At 43.0% G+C, this 16,453-nt stretch overlaps 1 protein-coding gene across 2 annotated transcripts in view; it reads right to left on the bottom strand.

The window, feature by feature from the left end:
* Positions 1-16,453, bottom strand: part of PPIF (peptidylprolyl isomerase F) — a 37,604-nt gene that overhangs the window by 7,006 nt on the left and 14,145 nt on the right. The gene's annotated exons all lie outside the window — the stretch shown is intronic.

Genomic DNA, 16,453 nt, shown 5'->3' with positions numbered 1-16,453 from the left:
GCATACAGATTTCATAGTTTTCATAGAAATAACTACCTTCTACCACTATGATTATTTTTGGAAATACCACTGTATGTTTACTTCTGTGTATTTGTAGAACTTAGAGGCAATAGATATCCAATAAAAATCAAGTATTTAAGCTACTAAAACAGGAAGAATCTTTAAAGAAGGTACATGGAAAAGAAAAAAAATAATATATATTTAACTTACACATATAATATATACACAAAGCAGCTTAACACCTTCATGACACAGCAAATTTTTTTTGCCTTACATTTTCTTTTCCTCCTCACATTCTAAGACCTGTAACGTGACGTCACTCTGTGCCTTACCTGTTTTTCGCTGGTTCTCCAATGAAGAAATATAGACTGTTTATACAAGACAACCGTTTTGCTACTATTCTGTCTCTACTACTCGTGTACCTCAGGAGTATAACTGTATGAGTGGCGGAGCACCAGTATGTCTATACAGAAGCTGAAAGAGTTTGCGGATTCACCTCATAGTGAACCAGGTGTTAAAAGCAGTGAGGAGGGCCAACTCAATTGATGAGTGCAAACTCACTGAGAAATATTCAATCAAAGTGAGCAAAAAGAACCCTAAAATGAGTTAGTTGGTAAATGCAAATTGGGTAAAACAGCCGATTTGGCTTTCTGCCCTTCTGGCAGGTGTGAGCAGGTTAGAGGAAGGCCAGGAACACCCCTTTCAGTTTAAAAAGATTGTTTAGTGTTTTAAGAAAGATGCCCAAGTGCAAAAAAATAAATAAAAATATTATATATATATATGTGTTTTAAAACAAAAATAAGCACTACTCACTAAATCCCTTCACTGTACTGCCACCTTAAATATGAGGAAAACATGTTTTTCTCTTTCTCTGGATTGACAATGCAAGTTGAACAAAAGGGACTTTAAAAAAAAAAAAATTTTAAACCTTAAATGGGCACTCTTTTTTTGCTATTGCACTGCTTATGGTAAATAAAATATCTTTCTAATGTACTTTGTTTTAAAAAAGAAATAATTAAGTTTTCTATGTTTTTTGTTTTTTTAAAGGCAATTTTCCTTATTGTAAACTCTTCAGGACGCAAGGCGTATGCATACGCCCTGCATCCTGAGTCCTTAAGGGTTACAAATTTTGGGAGGCATTTTCTCCTATTACCCCTCATGAAAATGTACATTTTTTTGGGGGGGAAAAAAACAGCATTCTAGTGAAAAAACATTTTTTTTTCTCATCTACACATCCGACTAACGAAAAGTCGTCAAACACCTGAGGGGTGTTAAGGCTCACTGGACCCCTTGTTACATTCCTTTAGGGGTGTAGTTTCCAAAATAGTATGCCATGTGTTTGTTTGTTTTTTTTTTGCTGTTCTGGCACAATAGGGATTTCCTAAATGTGACATGCCCCAAAAAAACATTTCAGCAAAATTTGCTTTCCAACAGCCAAATGCGACTCCTTCTCTTCTGAGCATTGTAGTGCGCCCGCAGTGCACTTGACGTCCACACATAGGGTATTTTCATACTCAGAAGAGATGAGGTTACACATTTTGGGGGCCATTTTCTCCCCTTGTAAAAATGTAAAATTTTGGGAAAAAACTGCATTTTAGTGAATTTTTTTAAAAATTCATTAACACATCCAAATTTAACAAAAAGTCGTCAAACACCTGTGGGGTGTTAATGCTCACTGGACCCCTTGTTACGTTCCTTGAGTGGTGTAGTTTCCAAAATAGTATTTCAGTGTTTTTTTTTTTTGCTGTTCTGGCACCATAGAGGCTTCCTAAATGTAACATGTCCCCCAAAAACCATTTCAGAAAAACTCACTCTCCAAAATCCCATCGTCGCTCCTTCCCTTCTGAGTCCTCTAGTGCACCCACAGAGCACTTCACATACACATATGAGGTATTTCCTTACTTGAGAGAAATTGGGTCACAAATTTTAGGGTGATTTTTACCCCTTGTAAAAATTCAAAAACTGGGTCTACAAGAACACTTACTGAATGTCATTTTGAATACTTAAAGGGGTGCTGTTTTATAATGGGGTCATTTATGGGGTATTTCTAATATGAAGGTCCCTCAAATCCACTTCAAAACTGAACTGGTCCCTGAAAAATTCAGATTTTGAAAATTTCGTGAAAAATTTGAAAATTGCTGCTGAACCTCTGATGTCTTCCAAAAGTAAAAACATATCAACTTTATGATGCAAACATAAAGGAGACATATTGTATATGTGAATCAATATACAATTTATTTGGGATGTCCATTTTCCTTATAAGCAGAGAGTTTCAAAGAAAGAAAAAAAGCAAAATTTTCTAATTTTTCATCAAATTTTGGAATTTTGGAAGTATCGACGAAAATTTACCACTAACAAAGCAGAATATGTCACGAAAAAACAATAACTGCATTTGTTTAAAACCGATTTGTTTGAAAGGTGTGTCAGCTCCTCATTTTTTCATTTTCTGTAGTGCATATTGAATCGGCTGGAAAAGATTTTCCCACCAGGAGGAGAGTGTAGCGGCAACCGAGAAGATTTCTGAAACGTCTTGTACAGTTGTGAGTGGTCTCTATTTTATTAACCCCTTAAGGACCCGGGGTTTTTCAGTTTTTGCATTTTCGTTTTTTACTCATTACCTTTAAAAAATCATAACTCTTTCAATTTTGCACCTAAAAATCCATATGATGGCTTATTTTTTTGCACCACCAATTCTACTTTGTAATGACCTCAGTCATTTTACCCAAAAATCATTGGCGAAACGGAAAAAAAAATCATTGTGAGACAAAATTGGAAAAAAACACCATTTTGTAACTTTTGGGGGCTTCCGTTTCTACGTAGTACATTTTTCGGTAAAAATGACACCTTATCATTATTCTGTAGGTCCATACGATTAAAATGATACCCTACTTATATAGGTTTGATTTTGACGTACTTCTGAAAAAAAATCATAACTACATGCAGGAAAATTAATACATTTCAAATTGTCCTCTTCTGACCCCTATAACTTTTTTATTTTTCCGGGTATGGGGCGGTATGAGGACTCATTTTTTGTGCCGTTATCTGAAGTTTTTAGCGGTACCATTTTTTGCATTGATAGGACTTATTGATCGCTTTTAATTCTTTTTTTCATGATATAAAAAGTGACCACAAATGCACTATTTTGAACTTTGGAATTTTTTTGCGCGTACGCCATTTACCGTGCGGTTTAATTAACGATATATTTTTATAATTCGGACATTTCCGCACGTGGCGATACCACATATGGTTTATTTTTTTTTTATTAACACTTTTTCTTTTTTTTTTTTTTATGGGAAAAGGGGGGTGATTCAAACTTTTATTAGGGGTGGGGTTAAATGATCTTTATTCACTTTTTTTTTGCAATGTTATAGCTCCCATAGGGACCTATAACACTGCACACACTGATCTATTACATTGATCACTGGTTTCTCATAGGAAACCAGTGATCGATGATTCTGCCGCTTGACTGCTCATGCCTGGATCTCAGGCACTGAACAGTCATTCGGCGATCGGACACCAGGAGGCAAGGTAGGAGACCCTCCTCGTGTTCAGCAGTTGCCCGGGATGCTGCGATTTCGCCGCAGCGATCCCGAACAGCTCCCTGAGCTAACCGGCATGGTTTTACTTTCACTTTAGATGCAGCATTCAAGTTTAACCCCTTCCCGCAGAATGTGATATATAAACGCCGGGTTGTGCAGTGCGTTCGCGCATCCCGGCGTTTATAAATGACATGCAGTAAACCCGGCGATGCGCAGCATCGCATGGGTTAACTGGCAGAAGTCCCGCTGTTTCCAGCAGGGGACAACTTCTGCTTCACCCCCAGGACCATCAATTCATGGTCCTGGTCAGCGATCACTGTGATTGGTCCCTGTGGACCAATCACAGTGATCTGGGGTGAAAGTTCAGATCCCCCGCACTGCCCGCCCCTGGAAGTCGGGCAGAACGGGGGACGAAGGCTGCAGGGGCTCGCGGGGACCTGCGGCATTCGGGGGGAACACGTGGGGACCGGCGGACTTACCTGATCCAGCGGCGGGACCGAGGAGCAGCGCGGGACCGGCCACGTGGACGAGCAGCGACGGGTAAGTATGTGGTCCTCAGAGGCAGCAGTGAAGATCTTCACTGCTGCTTCTAGGAGTCTGAAAACTACAACTCCCAGCATGCCTAGACAGCCTTTGGCTGTCTGGGCATGCTGGGAGTTGTAGTTTTGCAACATCTGGAGGGCCTCAGTTTGGAGACCATTGTATAATGGTCTCCAATCTGTGCTCTTCCAGCTGTTGCAAAACTACAACTCCCAGTATGCACTGACTGTCCAGGCATGCTGGGAGTTTTAGTTCAGCAACATCTGGCCCTTCAGATGTTGCCGTACTACAACTCCCAGCATGCCCTTCAGCTGTCTGGGCATGCTGGGAGTTGTAGTTTTGCAACAACTGGAGACACACTGGTTGGGAAACATTGTCTGTTTCTAACTCAGTGCTTCCTAACCTGTGTGCCTCCAGCTGTTGCAAAACTATGACTCCCAGCATGCACTAACAGACCATGCATGCTGGGAGTTGTGGTTTTGCAACAGCTGATGCAAGCCCCGCCCCGCCACCCCCGTGAATGTACAGGGTACATTCACATGGGCGAGGCTTTTACAGTGGGTTTCTCGCATCTTGAGATGCAGCAAATTTTGCGCTGGGAAACTCGCTGTAATCCCGCCCATGTGACTGTACCCTAAAAACACTACACTACACTAACACAAAATAAAATAAAAAGTTAAAAACACTACATATACACATACCCTTACACAGCCCCCCTCCCCCAATAAGAACGTCCGGTACACCACTGTTTCCAAAGCAGAGCCTCCAGCTGTTGAAAAACAACAACTCCCAGTATTGTCGGACAGCCGTTGACTGTCCAGGCATGCTGGGAGTTTTGCAACAGCTGGAGGCACCCTGTTTGGGAATCACTGGCGTAGAATACCCCTATGTCCACCCCTATGCAAATCCCTAATTTAGGCCTCAAATGCACATGGCGCTCTCACTTTGGAGCCCTGTCGTATTTCAGGGCAACAGTTTAGGGCGACATATGGGGTATCGCTGTACTCGGGAGAAATTGCGTTACAAGGTTTGGGGGGCTTTTTCTTCTTTAACCCTTCATGAAAAGGAAATGTTGGGGTCTACACCAGAATGTTAGTGTAAACATTTTTTATTTTTTACACTAACATGCTGATGTTGCCCTATACTTTACATTTTCACAAGAGGTAAAAGGGAAAAAAGCCCCCCAAAATTTGTAACGCAATTTCTCCCGACTACAGAGATACCCCATATGTGAGCGCAAAGTGCTCTGGGGGCGCACAACAAGGCCCAGAAGGGAGAGCGCACCATGTACATTTGAGGTGATTTGCACAGGGGTGGCTGATTGTTACAGCGGTTTTGACAAACGCAAAAAAAACAAAACCCCACATGTGACCCCATTTCGGAAACGACACCCCTCACGGAATGTAATGAGGGGTGCAGTGAGAATTTACCCCCTACAGGTGTCTGACGGATCTTTGGAACAGTGGTCCATGAAAATGAAAACTTGTACAGCCCACTGTTCCAAAGATCTGTCAGACACCAGTGGGGGGCAAATGCTCACTGTACCCCTTGTTACGTTCCTCAAGGGGTCTAGTTTCCAAAATGGTATGCCATGTGTGTTTTTTTTTGCTGTTCTGGCACCTTAGGGGCTTCCTAAATGCGACATGCTCCCCGAGCAAAATTTGCTCTCAAAAAGCCAAATATGACTCCTTCTCTTCTGAGCATTGTAGTTCGCCCATAGTGCACTTCAGGTCAACTTATGGGGTACCTCCATACTCAGAAGAGATGGGGTTACAAATTTTGGGGAGTATTTTCTGCTATTAACCCTTGCAAAAAGGTGAAATTAGGGGGGAAACACACATTTTAGTGGATTTTTTTTTTTTTTTACATATGCAAAAGTCATGAAACACCTGTGGGGTAATAAGGCTCACTTTATTCCTTATTACATTCCTCAAGGGGTCTAGTTTCCAAAATGGTATGCCATGTGGGTATTTTTTGCTGTTCTGGCACCATAGGGGCTTCCTAAATGCGACATGCCCCCCAAGCAAAATTTGCTCTCAAAAAGCCAAATATGACTCCTTCTCTTCTGAGCATTGTAGTTCACCCATAGTGCACTTCAGGTCAACTTATGGGGTACCTCCATACTCAGAAGAGAAGGGGTTACAAATATTGGGGGGTATTTCCTGCTATTAACCCTTGGAAAAATGTGAAATTTTTTTTACATATGCAAAAGTCGTGAAACACCTGTGGGGTATTAAGGCTCACTTTATTCCTTGTTACGTACCTCAAGGGGTCTAGTTTCCAAAATGGTATGCTATGTGAGGGTTTTTTGCTGTTCTGGCACCATAAGGGCTTCCTAAATGCAACATGCCCCCAAAAACCATTTCAGAAAAACGTACTCTCCAAAATCCCCTTATCGCTCTTTCCCTTCTGAGCCCTCTACTGCGCCCGCCGAACACTTTACATAGACATCTGAGGTATGTGCTTACTCGAGAGAAATTGGGCTACAAATATAAGTATAAATTTTCTCCTTTTACCACTTGTAAAAATTTAAAAATTGGGTCTACAAGAACATGCGAGTGTAAAAAATGAAGATTGTGAATTTTCTCCTTCACTTTGCTTCTATTCCTGTGAAACACCTAAAGGGTTAAAATGATGACTGAATGTCATTTTGAATACTTTGGGGGGTGCAGTTTTTATAATGGGGTCTTTTGTGGGGTATTTATAATAAGAAGACCCTTCAAATCCACTTCAAACCTGAACTGGTCCCTGAAAAATAGTGAGTTTGAAAATTTTGTGAAAAATTGGAAAATTGCTGCTGAACTTTGAAGCCCTCTGGTGTCTTCCAAAAGTAAAAACTCGTCACTTTTATGATGCAGACATAAAGTAGACATATTGTATATGTGAATACAAATTTTTTTTATTTGTAATATACATTTTCCTTACAAGCAGAGAGCTTCAAAGTTAGAAAAATGCAAAATTTTCAAATTTTTCATCAAATTTTAGGATTTTTCACAAGGAAAGGATGCAAGTTACCACACAAATTTACCACCATGTTAAAGTAGAATATGTCACGAAAAAACAATCTCGGAATCAGAATGATAACTAAAAGCATTCCAGAGTTATTAATGTTTAAAGTGACAGTGGTCAGATGTGCAAAAAACGCTCTGGTCCTTAAGGCCAAAATGGGCTTGGTCCTGAAGGGGTTAATGCTAAAGGGTTAATAGCGCGCCACACTGATCAGTGCCGCGTGCTATTAGCCACGGGTCCCGGCTGTTGTTAGAGGCCGGGCCCGACCCGCTATGATTCGGCGCCACGCCGAGGCCCCGCGTTATAGATCGGGAGCGGACTCATGACGTACATGTACGTCATGGGTCCTTAAGGGGGTTAAAGACCACTCACAGAGTGTAAGTGAAAAAGTTCCCATTTTTTACGAATTATATATGTTGTCACACTGGAAGTGAACTGCACCCGCTCCCAAGTTTTTTTTCTTTACAATTGTGTTTCAGAAAAAACAATATCGGAATCAGAATGAAAAGTAAAAGCATCCCAGAGTTATTAATGATTAAAGTGACAGTGGTCAGATTTGCAAAAAAGTGCTGCGTCCTTAAGGTGAAAATGAGCTGCGTCTTTAAGGTGTTGAAGAGAAAACTGAACATCAGGCAGGATATGAGATAGACAATACAAGCTTGACAGCATATACAGAGTAAATATCATAAACTGACAAACAGGCCTACTACCAATAATGAAAATGAGTAGACGTACATTAGCAACATAGTCATCTGTTGGAAGTCCGAAATGACCTGGTGAGGTAAACATTAATAGTACGTGGTGCAGAAGCTCAGTTCATTATTCCAGTAATGATGGAGTCGACCAAAAATATAAATATATATCTGGCTTATTATCAGTGACATAGAAATAAGTCTAACCTAAACTAAACCATACTAGCCCCGTGGGTAAGCACATGAGTAACTTGTATCAACAACATAAAGACACTACCGACATACAGGGGGATACAGACAGACCAACAGACAAAACAAAAACAGGCAGCCATTGTCCAGAGTCCAGTGCGGGAGTGTTCTTCAAATAGTGTCAAAGTAGCATCATTGGGCGTCATGTAAATAATCAGTGCTATCTAGTATAGCAACCGGAGAATAGAATTATGCTCCAAGAGATCCCGCCAAAGCTGCCATAGTGTACCATTGTGTAGATGGAAAAGGGCGGACTATAGATATGAGTTCTGAGGGGATATAGTACCAGGTTAGGAACAGTTTCCATTTAGTAAATAACTTTTTTGCCATTACTTCCTTGTGGTGAAGTGCTTCCCTCCTGTCTCGGGTGAACAGATGTTTCATTAGGAGGGGACGGTGAGAGCCATTCACGTAATATGTGTAACTTGGCAAGGATAATGACAGCACGTGCTATCGGAGGTAGATGAGCATAGGCGTAACAACCCTGTGATCCTGTAACTACATTATGGAAAAGCACTTCATAAAGGCTTAAAGTACCATGATACGGACAGATCTCAGTAATTGCAAAACCAACTTCCAATAGGCCAGTATTTGTGGAGATAGCCATATACAGTGATACAAGTCAGCATTTATCAACTTACATTTCGGACAGTGGTTAATTCTAGAAGGGTTACTTAAAGGACAACTGGAGTGGTACACTTTTCTATATGCCCGTGCCTCAAAAATAAACTCATACATACCTTCCTACGAGCCCCCGTTGGTCCAGCACAGGCCTCACGGTCCGCCAGTGCTGACGTCATTCCACTTCCTGGGGACGGGGACGCTGCAGAGCCGTCGGCGTATCACCGGCCGTAGCGATGTCCTGTCCCGGCTGCTGATAGGCTGAGCCCACTGTCATATGTAAGAAGCCGGGCAGAGCTCCTTACATGACAGTGGGCTCAGCCTATCACCAGCCTGGGCGGGACATCGCTACAGCGCCCCGTCCCCAGGAAGTGGAATGACTTCAGCACTGCCGGACCGTGAGGGGGCTCGTAGGAAGGTATGTATAAGTTTATTTTGTTTATTTTTTAGGCCCGGGCATAAAGAAAAGTGTACCCCTACAGTTGTCCTTTAAGGATGGTGGAATAGTAAATGCATAAATAGCTGAGTGGATTAGCTTAAGTTGAGTCTCCCTCCATTTATCTTTATGAACATGTGCTCTAAAATCCGTCCACCCAGTCAGGATATGGTCAGTGACACTTGGATCTTGTAAGAGAGCCGCCCATTTTTTGCCCACTTTCTTGGGTGTAGAAGGTATTTCATTTATGTAGTCTAGCATACAAATCAGAGAATGGAATCAAAATCAGTAGGGATTGCTTCCTTGCTAAGATCTTGAAGTTTAGATCTACAATAAGAACATATCTGGTTATACTGCAAAAAATTAGAGGAGGGAATGTTCTATTGAGCAGTCAGTTCCGATATTGTATACCATCGTTTATCTATCTCATGCATAAGGTTGCCCATCCTATTAATTCCCTTCTGATGCCACAAGTGAAATAAAGGATTGTCCTGCCCTGCTATGAAGTCTGGCGTAGACCAGGGTGAAAGGTGCTTGGAGCACGTGTACGACAGCCCCTTTCGCAGTCTCAGTTCTGTCCATGTGGCTATAGTGTCCTTAAAGAGTAAGGAGCACTTGATGACTGGAGGCAAAGCGGGAAGTGAACAATGAAATAATGCCAGGGGATGCCATGGGGCAGCAAAAGCAGATTCTAGAAACATGTTGGAGTAGAAAGGAGGAGTTAATAAAAAATAAATAAATAAAACAATCCATAATATGTCTCATGATACATGCTAGATTATAACTTCTAATGTCAGGGAAATTTACTCCCCCTTCTGAAATAGGGAGCATTAAGGTCCGTAAGGCTATGCAGGGTTTCTTTCCAGTCCAAAGAAATTTAGTGAACGTCGACGTCAATAGCTTGACATCTGTGTGTTTCAATAATAATGGGATGGTTTGAAGTGGGTAAAGCAGCTAAGCAAAGCTGCACATCTTAAAGAGTACCTATCACCATCTAAACTCTCCCTAATCCCCCTCCCCATCTGTCCCTGACTGACTTAGTCTATCCCTGCATTCATTTTTATTTAAAACCCCCTAAAAATACCTGTTTTCTCTCCTCTTCGATAGCTCAGTTCAGAGCACTGTGCGAGGGGAGGAAGTGGGCGGGACACGGCAGGCACTGTATAGCAATTGCTGCTCTTCGGCCGCATCCAGAAGCGCGCATACAGCCCAAACACACGGCAGGGATTGCAGCCCCTGGATCTCCTCCTCTCTGTTCGGATGACAGAGCTGCCCTACAGGAAAAAGGACAATGGTGGGTCAGGAGCACTCACGTCTGTCTGAGTCCTGGCTGCAGAGTAATTTCGGATTCATGCTCCGAGTCCGAAATGCTTGAGGCCAGGACTGCTAGGGAGACCCCTAGTGGCGGATTTTTCAAAGTAAAAATAAACATGAAATTGGTTTTATAAAACCAATTAGAAAAGTGTTTATTAGGGTTTTATCTGTACTATATAAAACGATTTTTCACGAGGTACACTTTAAGCAGATGACAGCGGCCTAGTAGTGACAAAGGCAATCAATGCCATCTGTGTAATTCCATTTGGATTTGATCAATTAGTTTAGGGCATACAAAGATTGGGGCAGTTTACCTATTTTTTATCACTAAATATGTGATATGCTGAGGAGCAATTGGTATTCCCAGAGAGCGGATGTGTAAGGCATATATAGGGGGTGGTCTTTTTAGAGGCAAGAAGGAGGACTTATGGACATTTACTTGGTAGCCTGAGTACACACCAAATGGTGTCAGTGTATCCAAGATGCAGGGAACATCACTAACAGGATCTTGTATATAAAGTATGACATCATCTGCGTATAGTAATGCCCTAACTTCAGCTTCCCCAACTTTGATACCTTGAAACAATGTGGAGGTAGTTAAATAACTTGCTAGGGGTTCTAAAGCAATATTAAATAGAAGGGTTGACAATGGACACCCTCGGCGGGTGGAATGTGGAAAGACTGGATAGAAACCCCGGTATATATATATATATTCTAGATTTGAGGGAGGCATAAATAGATTGTAACAGGTTGCGGAAAGCTCCATGGATATGCATAGCGTCCAACACCACATCCAGCCATGACCAGCTAACATTGTCAAATGCCTTTTCAGCGTCCAATGTTAATGTTAGAGGGAAAGCCAGGTAGGTTAGAGCAGCGATGGAAAGTATCCAGAACCGTAAGGACTGTTCTCAAATTCATAACTGCAGATCTGTTTTTAATAAAACCTGCCTGAGCCTGGGAGATGAGATGTGGCATAATAATTGCCAGCCTGTCAGCCACTATGGAGGATAGTATCTTGGAGTCTACGTTTATGAGCGATATGGGTCTGTACGACCCCGGATCAAGGGGGTCCTTGTTTGGTTTAGGCATCCTATATATGACATGGAAGCTGAGTCTAAGGATCCCTGACCTTGCAGAATCTGGTTATAAAGATCAGAAAGTATATCGGATACCTGGTCTTAAAGTTTATAAAACTCCCCTGTGAGCCCATCAGGGCCAGAAGCCTTTAAATTCTTAAGTCGTTTAATGGTGTGTTTAACCAAGTCTGGGGTAATGGGTGCGTTCAAGGACTCCAATTGTTCCTCACTGACGTGTGGTAAGACTACTTTGTCAAGAAGGGTTTCTGTCGGCAAAGAGAAAAAAGACGTGTTTGAGTAGAAATCAGCATAATATTTGCCCATGTAGTCTACTTTAGGGTTGGCAAGAAGAGTGCCTCCAGAAATCCAGAGGGACAGTATAGAAGCAGGAGGATTTTGACCCATAGCCAAAGAGGGCAAAAAGCGTTCCGATTTGTTGCCAAAGCGATGTAAAAGTGCCTGGAATTCTGTATGATAGTACGGTTCCCTGTTTGTCAGCCAGTCTTTAAACTCACCCTTTGCCACTATCCAGTTTTGGTTTATGTACCGAGAAGAGATCATTAAAAAAAGGTGGTATATACCTTTCTCAGAGAATCGCTAGCAGTGGCATATTTAGTCGTCAATTCCCTCTTCTTCCCTGCCATGTACGAAATATGTCCCTGTAAAACCGCTTTAGCTGTGTCCCAAAATAAGGATGTGTCATTAGCATGTTCTGCATTATGGGCCATATATTCAAGCCACCATCCATGCAATAGTGTAGCGAAAGAATCTTTGTATAAAGCAGCCGGAAAACGCCACAGTATATCTGTGCCATGTGGATGTCAGGCAGACAAGTGAAGAACAAGGGTTGTATGATCTGATAAAACCATGTCTTCCATTTGGGTGTCTAAAACAGATGGACATAGGGAGGAATGCACAAATATATAGTCGATACATGACCAGGACGATTGGGCATAAGAGAAAAAGGAGAATTGTTTCTCTGCCAATATGGATTCTCCATGGGTCTACAAGAGAAGTATGTTCCAGCAAGGGGTTAAGCACCTGGTTACGTTTCAACTCGTGTCTAACACTAGTAGGTGATCTATCCTCTGATGAGTGTACCACAGAATTAAAATCACCGACTACTATTTTAGCAGGGACTGGATCTGCCAGAATCCGGGAAGCAAAGTACGCTTTGTTCGTTATGTTAGGCCCATAGATATTATATACTGAACATCCCTTTAGGAGTAATGAATGTAATCTACCCTAACTGTCATTTTGTGATTGCAAAACTGTATGTTGAAAATGTTTCCTGACCAGAGTAAGAACTCCAGCCTTGTGGTCAACCAAAGCTGAACCCATCACTGTGCCCATCCATAACTTTTTCATGAGGTGGAAGTTGGACTCTGGCAGATGAGTCTCTTGTAATAGGGCAAGGTTTGCCTTCAGTTTACGAAGATGTCTAAGTACCATCGTGTGTTTTCTTGGGGGGGGGAACACAACGCCTTAACGTTCCAAGACACTACTCAAATACAGTATATACAGCATGTACCTGAAACACCTTAAAGAACCTGAAGCTGGTAAAGTGTAGATGTGGACTCTGGACATTAGCTGCAGACAAACAAGGGAACATAAAACAGATAACATGAATGAAAGCAGGCAATAAAACATGGCCTAATATTCTTGAGAGAACGCAAAACAGAGATAGAAAAAGACGTTCTCCCGTCCGCATCATGGCGTTCTATGGAGGTTCATGTGACATACACGTCACTCTGCTTCCTCTGTAGCGTTACGCTGGGTGCAGTGGAGGAGGTGGAGTGACGTGTGTATCACATGCTTCTCCATCGGATGCCATGATGCGGACGGCAGAACGAGGATGCAGACAGCAGAATGGGGCAGCAGAGCTGGGCATTTGACGGCCGTACTGCAGCAGGTATCGGGGACATTAAAACGAGTTCCTGATACCATGCAAATGCAGAGTATCGGCCCCAGGTAGGGAGATGAGGAGGGGAGGAAAGTGGAGTGAGGGGGTGAAGGAAGATGGGAAAAAAGGAGGTGTGGGAAAGAGGCTATGGTGGAAAACATAGCAAAACAATCCTCGCAGATCGCATAGCTATTTATAACAGCTAGTTTATGGGGTAAATAGCTATATCCAAGTATAGAGAAGCAACACAATAATACAGCAATCTCTTATGGGGAATTCTATCAAACAAGAGTATTAACATCAAGAACAGTTGCACAGAGAGTTCTTCAAAAAGAACGGAATTTGAGGCCTTTTTTGAATAAGAAGGTACACACTGCACTGAATGCCTTCTTTTTTTTTGGTGACTTCAACAGAGTAATCAGCGAATAAGACAACTTTAAAGCCTCGTAAAAGAAGTGGAGTTTTGCGAGCTCTGAAGGTTCGCAGAATTTCTTCTTTGTTGTTATAGTCTAAGTATCGCATTATCACCTGCCTCAGGCAAGTTTCCTTCTGTGGGCGATTATCCGCTGGGGCTGCAGAGGTGGACCAACTCTGTGGGCCCTTTCTACCCTTCTCGGGTGTTTGAGGCTAAGGCCTCTGGAAGTTCTGTCTCGCAGAGTTGCTGTAGCTGCTGTGGCTTAACAAGTTCAGGCAGGCCAACCAGGTGCAGGTTGTTGCGCCTGGATCTGTTTTCTAAGTCTTCTATACAGTCTCTGAGGTAAGTAGTATCTTCCATAACATATTTAACGGCAGACACTGAAGCAGTGCAAGTGTCCTCTATTGTCTGTACCCTGTCTTCTATTACAGTAACTCTCAGCAAGATCTGCCAGCATACTCTGTAGAGAAGCAGAGGGGGTCTCTATCATGGTGGCCCGCAATTCAGGGATCAAGCACTCCGCTACAGCGGTAGCATGTACTTAAAGCCCACTCCATTAAAAGTCCAACCCCCCCCCGTCTCACCTCCGTCAACTGGGGATCGCGATTCTGTCTTAGGGTGCGTTCCCACAGGGCGTATACGCAGCGCATTTGACGCTGCGCAAAATTTACGGCAGCAGCGGGAAATACCAATATCAAGGTAGAAGACAAAAAAAAAAGGCAGGGGGTGGTTTAACATGATGGGGCAGTGAACTGGGAGGAATAAAATTTTACAAGATCAAGAGAGGTACTCTTTAATATGTAAGCACTCTCATAGAAAAAATATAAAGATGTAGTGTAACAAATAGATGAACTGTACTTCAAAGTAAGAAAAAAGACAAAGACAAGACAAGATGCGCAGCTATGTGCCGTTACTCCAAAAACAAATTAAATCAAGAGCAATAAATAGGGTTACGCTAACCTTTTGATGTTGTACCAAGAGCACAGCATCGAATAAAGCATCTCGCTCAACAAGGTAGGCGGGTAGGCGGTGCAGCCAGGAGCTATCCCGTCTGGAGGAAGCCTCGAGCCGGTCAGGAGGTGCTTGGAATAATCTCATGGAAGTAGATAGGAAAATGTACTCCTTCAGGCGCTTCACCCGTAGTCATAAGGTCCTTGATGGAAAAGCTGAATGGATGGAAAAGGACCGATGCAGACAAGCGGAATAATAAATAAAAGGATTTAATCGGTACAGCGCTAGGACTAAGAGTTTCAAGGGGTGGGTCCCTCTCTTCTTCAGGTCCAATCAAGAAGAGACGATCCCACTCCTTGAAACTCGTAGTTCTAGCGATGTACCGATTAAATCCTTTTATTATTTATTATTCCGCTTGTCTGCACCGATCCATTTCCATCCATTCAGCTTTTCCATCAAGGACCTTATGACTACGGGTGAAGCGCCTGAAGGAGTACATTTTCCTACCTACTTTTGTGTGATTATTCCAAATAGATGAACTGTACACACTACAGTGAAGCCAGAGGTAGTTCATAAGGCTGGGCGGAATGGCCAAATATGTGTATCACGGTAATTTTGTAACTTATGGCGGTTCCATGGTATATAACGGTATTCCCCCCCCCCCTCCTCTCCCTCAAAATTAATTATCAGCCCAGCGCTGCACTGTCCCCATTGGGGTACTACTCACGTCACCCGCAAGCGCTGCTCTCCTGTTTGTTGCGGCCGATGGTGCTGACACTGTACTGTGCGGTATCCCTATGCTGTATCCCTACGCCCGGGCTGCAAAAGGTAAACAAAATAAAACTAATGCATGTTCAGACGTCGGCCTTACGCTGGGGGCGGGAACGTCGGACAGCCGTCAGCCCATCACCGGCCGCAGCGATGTTCCGCCTCGGCCGGTGATAGGCTGAGCCCACTGTCATGTAAGAAGCCAGCTTCTTACATGACAGTGGGCTCAACCTATCACTGGCCGAGGCGAAGCATCGCTGCAGCCGGTGATAGGCTGACGGCTCTCCGACGTTCCATTCCCTGGGAAGCCTGTCCGGAACAACGGGGAAGGTGAGTTAAAGTTTATTTTGTTTACCTTTTGCAGCCCGGGCATAGGGATACAGTATAGAGCAGTGGTTTGCAATCTGCAGACCTCCAGATGTTGCAAAACTACAACTCCCAGCATGCCAACGGCTGTCCGGGAATGCTGGGAGTTGTAGTTTTGCAACATCTGGAGGTTGAAGACCACTGGTATAGAGTGTTAGCGCCGGCGGCTGCAACAAACAGGAGGACCAGGAGGGCAGCACTTGCAGGTGACAAATGTGAGAAGTTGTGGGTCACGTGATTAGTTCCCCGATGGGGACAGCGCAGCGCTGGGCTGATAATTCATTCATTCCCGAGGGGGAGGGGCCAAACCGGTATTGCGGTATGGGATAAAATTCATATCGTGCAGCACAAAAATTTCGGTATTCGGTATGAACCGGTATACTGCCGAGACCTAGTAGTTCATGCTTATTTTTCTATATCAAAAAGCTGCAATAAATTGACAGCGTCTCTGCAATATGACAGGCACACTGCCAGATCATAAATCTTTGCTCTTACATTACTTTTAAATACAGGTTTCAATCCCCCATGTACTGTACAGTGATCCCTCAACTTACAATGGCCTCAAAATACA

The sequence above is a fragment of the Hyla sarda genome, chromosome 7, assembly GCF_029499605.1.
Source record: "Hyla sarda isolate aHylSar1 chromosome 7, aHylSar1.hap1, whole genome shotgun sequence".
Taxonomy (NCBI): Eukaryota; Metazoa; Chordata; class Amphibia; order Anura; family Hylidae; genus Hyla; species Hyla sarda.
The sequence above is the reverse complement of the archived record's forward strand: the minus strand, read 5'-3'. Positions and strand labels throughout refer to the sequence as shown.